This window comes from Symphalangus syndactylus, chromosome 5, assembly GCF_028878055.3.
Source record: "Symphalangus syndactylus isolate Jambi chromosome 5, NHGRI_mSymSyn1-v2.1_pri, whole genome shotgun sequence".
Taxonomy (NCBI): Eukaryota; Metazoa; Chordata; class Mammalia; order Primates; family Hylobatidae; genus Symphalangus; species Symphalangus syndactylus.
Window position 1 is genome coordinate 148,372,188 of NC_072427.2, and position 6,176 is coordinate 148,378,363.

Consider the following 6,176-nt stretch of genomic DNA (forward strand, 5'->3'; position numbering starts at 1 on the left):
GGCCTGTTCTGGTTGTGATCCCCATCCTCAGCACTGCTACCCTGCCCTGTGGCAGTCAGTCCCCAACCCCCGGTTTTACGGATCCACCTGCTGGTAAGAGAATCTCACGGGAATGGTGCTCAGGGAAGCAGCCATCTGCCAGGAGAAGCAGAAGACCTGAGAACCCAGGGAGGTGAACTAAGGAAGGCCAAGAAGGCTGGGGCCCTAGGGATGATGTGGGCATGTGGGCAGCTGTGTCTTCATTTCTGAAGCCCTAAGCCCCGTGATGTCAGATGCCAGTGTAGTATTGTTCCTCTGTAGGATAAAGGCCAAAGCCTGGTGAGATCTTGTCCAAAGGGACCAATCCCGGGGTATAGGGAGTGTGCACCTTGCATTTTATCAGGAAGGGAAAAACCAGGAACTACAGCCTAGATCAGGAAACCTTGGGGTTTTTGTTGTTGTTGTTGTTTTGTTTTTGAGACAGGGTCTCGCTCTGTCACCTAGGCTGGAGTGCAGTGGCATGATCACCACCCACTGCAGTCTCGACCTCTTAGGCTCCAGCCATACTCCTACCTCAGCCTCTCAGGTACCTGTGACCACAGGAATGTGCCACTATGCCTGGCTAATTTTTAATTTTTTTGTAGAAATGGGGTCTCTCCATGTTGCCCAGGTTGGTCTCGAACTCCTGGGCTCAAGCAATTTTCCCACCTCGGCCTCCCAAAGTGCTGGGATTATAGGAAGGAAACCCGTGGTGTACAGGAATTTGCCAGATGATCTGGATGTTTAAGTGGTTGCATCTTAACAACCTACATTGAGGTATGACTCCAGAATTGGCCTTTATTATTTATTATTATTTTTGAGACAGAGTCTTGTTCTGTTGCCTAGGCTGGAGTGCAGTGGCACGATCTTAGCTCACTGCAACCTCTGCCTCCCGGGTTCACATGATTCTCCTTCCTCAGCCTCCTAAGTAGCTGGGATACAGGCGCACACCACCACACCTGGCTAATTTTTTGTGTATTTTTAGTAGAGACGGGGTTTCACTATATTGGCCAGACTGGTCTTGAACTCCTGACCTCGTGATCTGCCTGCCTCGGCCTCCCAAAGTGCTGGGATTACAGGCGTGAGCCACCGTGCCCGGCTCAGCACTGGCCTTTAATAAGCTGACATATCCCCAAATATGTTCCAGGGACACTGTAGAGTCTCTCTCCCTTCTATAGGTTCATGGTAATTAACAGCATTTTGTTAAAGCTTGCTTACTATGAGAGTTCAAACATGCACAAAAATAGAAAAGTATAATGCACCCTCATGTACCCTTCACCCAGTTTCCATGATCAACACAAGGCCTGTCATTTGACAGCATGTTAAGGCCCTCCAGAGCTCAGTAATAGAGAAACCTGTTTAACCTAGTGCTTCCCAAACTCATTTCACCACAATCCCTTTTCCACCTACCACCCAAAAACTTGAACTTGTTTTTATTTGTTGAACATGGACAACATGCCCAGCCCCGTGCCCACAGGGCCCCTTGTCTCTGCGTCGTCTGGCCCGAGGACACAAGACAAGGGGCTGAGGGGAAACAGACCTCAGCAAAGAGGAACCACCCAGCCTAGTGACTGCTCCATGCAGGAGCCAAGTGTGCGCAGTGGGAGGCAGGACCTAGCAGAGCACTGTCATGCAGAGGGCCCCAGGCAGGGTGGGGCACAAGCCACGAGTGGCATGGGCTAAACCACCTGGCAGACCTAGGAAAGGAAGACAGACACCCAGGGGGAACCGGTGAGGACAGCGAGAGGCTGGTGGGTTAGTCATCTGGCGTCAGACGGTGGGTGTGCCAGGAAGAGTTCCCAGACACAGCAGGAATATCTGAGCGATGGATGGGGGCAGTTCCTCGTTGGCAAGAGTCGGGGCTGGATTAAGTATCCTTAGCTGCTGGGGTTTCTTCTCTGGCCAGTCCGTGAAGGCCTCTGAGGGCAATGCTTCCTCTTCACTCTCCTTGGCCCATGTGGGGTTGGGTGAGTGCACTGAGCTGGGAGGGATGTACTGAGATCTGCTGAGGTGGGTGTGTCCCCTCCCGCCCTGGGAGCAGGTCCTACCAGCCCAGCCCAGCCCAGAGCAGGCAGCGGAAGCCAGCTTGGGGCAGCGCAGAGCAACATGGAGCACAGGTATGGGGGTGTCACGAATTGAACTGCACAGGGAGCACAAGGGGTAGCACCCCCCTGTAGAAATGGGGGACTTGGGTGGGGGACAGAGATGAGGGTGGGCATGGGCCCTGGAAAACCCTTCTGAACAGAGTAAAAAGCCGAAAGGAGCTGCCTCAAATAGATCTTTTCAGATGGAGCTGGACAAACAGCTAACATGCCTGCTACACCCCAGGGGTGCCCCTCTTTGACGCTTGAAGTCCCCACTCTGGGGCATCTCGCAGAGGCTGTGTCCTCCCCCTCCCCCTCTAGGCCCCCACTGTGGTACTGAGCCCTGGGCCTCCCAGGGAGGGCCCTCTGGGGACTGTTTACACCCTTTTTCCACTCCCAGTTAAACCTCAACCCCTACACCACTCATCCCCCAGGGCCAGGCAGATGACAATGAGCTGATCTAATCAAACTTGCTAATGGGTTGACTGGCACAGATGTGTTCTCAGTGTTATCCTTCCCAACTAGCCAAGGTGTACTGTAATGGGGTCTTCAGGAAGTGCTGCCTTAACCCAAAGGTGCATCTATATAAGGGGATTAGACTGATGGTCTTTGATGTCCCTATGGCTCTGATAGATTGTGGCTTCAGGAGATGGAATTTTGGAGGTGGGGGACATATTTGGAGGTCAGCAGGGTTTTATGATACCTTTGCATCACACCATGAGGATGGGGCCTACCTATTACCTGTGGTTGTGGGGCCCCCATGACAAGAAGGGGACCTCCACCAAATTGTATCTCCAGAACTACTACTTTTTTTTCTCTCTTTCTTTCTTCCCTCCTTCCTTCCTTCCTCTCCTTCCTCTCCTTCCTTCCTTCCTTTCATTTCTTTTTGAGATAGAGTCTCCCTTTGTCACCCAGGCTGGAGTGCAGTCGCATGCTCTCAGCTCACTGCAACCTCCGCCTCCTGGGCTCAAGCAATTCTCTGCCTCAGCCTCCCGAGTAGCTGGGATTACAGGTATGCACCACCATGCCCAGTTAATTTTTGCATTTTTAGTAGAGACAGGGTTTTACCATCTTGGCCAGGCTGGTCTTGAACTCCTGACCTCGTGATCCACCTGCCTCGGCCTCCCAAAGTGCTGGGATTACAAGCATAAGCCACCGCGCCCAGCCATTTTTTTTTTTCAAGACAGGGTCTCACTCTGTTGCCCAGGCTGGAGTGCAGTGGCATGAACATGGCTCACTGCAGCCTCAAACTCCTGGGTTCAAGCAATCCTCCCACTGCAGCCTCCCGAGTACCTGGGACTACAGGCAGGCACCACGACGCCCGGCTAATTTGTTTTTTTTTGAGATGGGGTCTCGCTCTGTCATCCAGGCTAAAGTGCAGTGGCGCGACCTAGAGTCACTGCAAACTCTGCCTCCTGGGTTCAAGCTATTATCCTGCCTCAGCCTCCAGAGGCTGGAAATATAGGCTTGAGCCACCACGACCAGCTAATTTTTTTTTTTTTTTTTTTGAGACGGAGTCTCGCTCTGTTGCCCCGGCTGGAGTGCAGTGGCGCAATCTCGGCTCACTGCAAGCTCCGCCTCCTGGGTTCACGCCATTCTCCTGCCTCAGCCTCTCTGAGTAGCTGGGACTACAGGGGCCCGCCACCACGCCCGGCTAATTTTTTTGTATTTTTAGTAGAGACGGGGTTTCACCGTGGTCTCGATCTCCTGACCTCGTGATCCGCCTGCCTCGGCCTCCCAAAGTGCTGGGATTACAAGCGTGAGCCACCGCGCCCGGCCTACGACCAGCTAATTTTTGTATTTTTTTTTTTTTTATAGAGACAGGGTTTCACCATGTTGCCTAGGCTGGTCTTGAACTCGCGCTAAAGTGATCCATTCGCCTCTGCCTCCCAAAGTGCTGGGATTACAGGCGTGAGCCACACGCTAGGCCTCTGTTAATTTTTTGAAATTTTTTTGTAGAGCGGGGCGTGGTGGCTCGTGCCTGTAATCCCAGCACTTTGGGAAGCTGAGGCGGGCAGATCACGAGGTCAAGAGATGGAGACCATCCCAGACAACATGGTGAAACCCCATCTCTACTGAAAATACAAAAATTAGTTGGGCACACTGGCACGCACCTGTAGTCCCAGCTACTCGGGAGGCTGAGGCAGGAGAATCGCTTGAACCCGGGAGGTGGAGGTTGCAATGAGCTGAGATCACACCACTGCACTCAAGCCTGGCAACAGAGAGAGACTCTATCTCAAAAAAAAATTATTTTTTGTAGAGATGGGGTCCCGCTATGTTGCCCAGGCTGGCAGAAATCCTTTTAGGGTGAGCTAAAGTTGTAGACCTAGCGGGACATGGAGGCAGGGATTGAGGTGAGACAGAAACTTACTCGCATGCAGTATCTGTAGGCCTCACCTCCCGGCCACTCAGAGGCACTAGAGCCCAACTCCATCTGTCTGATGCCATCTGCTCTCCCTACTCTGCTGCCCCCAGTGCATATCCCAGGACATACCTCCTGACAGAGATCTTTTATGCCCGGGGCATTTTTAAAAGCCCAGGAGAATGGCCGGGCACAGTGGCTCACGCCTGTAATCCCAGCACTTTGGGAGGCTGAGGAGGGCGGATCACCTGAGGTCAGGCATTCAAGACCAGCCTGGCCAACATAGTGAAAACCCATCTCTACTAAAAATACAAAAATTAGCCGGGTGCGGTGGCAGGCGCCTGTAGTCTCAGCCACTCAGGAGACTGAGGCAGGAGAATTGCTTGAACCTGGGAGGCGGAGGTTGCAGTGAGCTGAGATTGCACCACTGTACTCCAGCCTAGGTGACACAGCAAGCGAGAGTCCATCTCAGAAAAAAAAAAAAAAAACCCAGGAGAAGGAGCCGGCAAGAGGGGTGAGGGCTGAAGCCAGTGCACACTAAGGTCAAGTGAGGTCAGCAAAGCCCACAGGCTCTGGTGGATTTCCCTGAGGAAACAGGACCTGCCAGGCTACAAGCAAGGGTCAGATGCACACAGACCACCTCAGGGCACACGTCAGGGGGCTGGGCCTGCCTCTGTGGCTTCTCTTGGGACTGACTTTCTTCCTTTTCCAGCTCTTGAAAGCAGGGTAAAGGGAGAGGCACAATGGCAAGGTGATATCCGCACATCAGGGAAACTAGTTACTGAGCTGTAGACCACCTTTGCTTTCTGCCTTTTCCCAGACAAATGTCAGGAGGGATGAGGTCAGATTACTCAGGGAGGGAGAAGCCAGGGCCGAGAAGGATGCCGGAAATGCAGGAAAAGACAGGCTTCAGCAGAGAAGGGTGGGGAAAGGCAGGAGCAGGAATTTTGGCTGGAGAAGCAGGCAGGCCTGGGCCAGGGAGGAGGGAAGACTCGACCTGACACCCGGGACCCGCTCCAGAGACTCCTCTCTGAGGAAGAATGTGGCCCCTGGGGCAGAAGGAGGCCTCCCCACTCACCCTGGGGACTGTACTGTCTCTAAACCTTGAGGATGAGGATTCATCGTCCAGTTCCATTTAGTCTTCCATCTCATCCCTGCCCCTCAGGCCCAGGATAAGCGGAAGACAAGGATTCATTTGTGCCGTCAAAACAGCTCTGGGACAGAGCTTTTCACAAAGGCTTGAGACTGAGCTAAGCTTCTGCTGGAGGCTCAGCACAGCTGGGGTCTGTTTGGAGGGCCTGGATATACAGATACTGAGTCTTCATGGTGAAGCCTGTCTGTGGGGAAAGGGTGCATCCTCCCAGCGCTGCCTGAACACAGAAGCAGAGGAAGTAGGCTTCGCTAATTCAGCGAGTGGGTTAGAGCACATACTAAAGAGGGACTTCCTGTGTCGGGGCTGAGACACTGATGGGCCACGAGACTCTAAAATGAGGGTAGGGCTATTCCAGAGCTGATCCTCAGGGGCAAGGAGAATGGGGAGATGTAAGAACCTTCTTTTCAGACCTCTAACCCGAGGAATTGGAGTCGGGGGACCCAGGATGTGAATTATTTGAAAGAGGAGGCAGGCTGGGTGCAGTGGCTCACGCCTGTAATCCCAGCACTTTGGGTGGCCGAGGCAGGCAGATCACAAGGTCAGGAGTTTGAGACCAGTC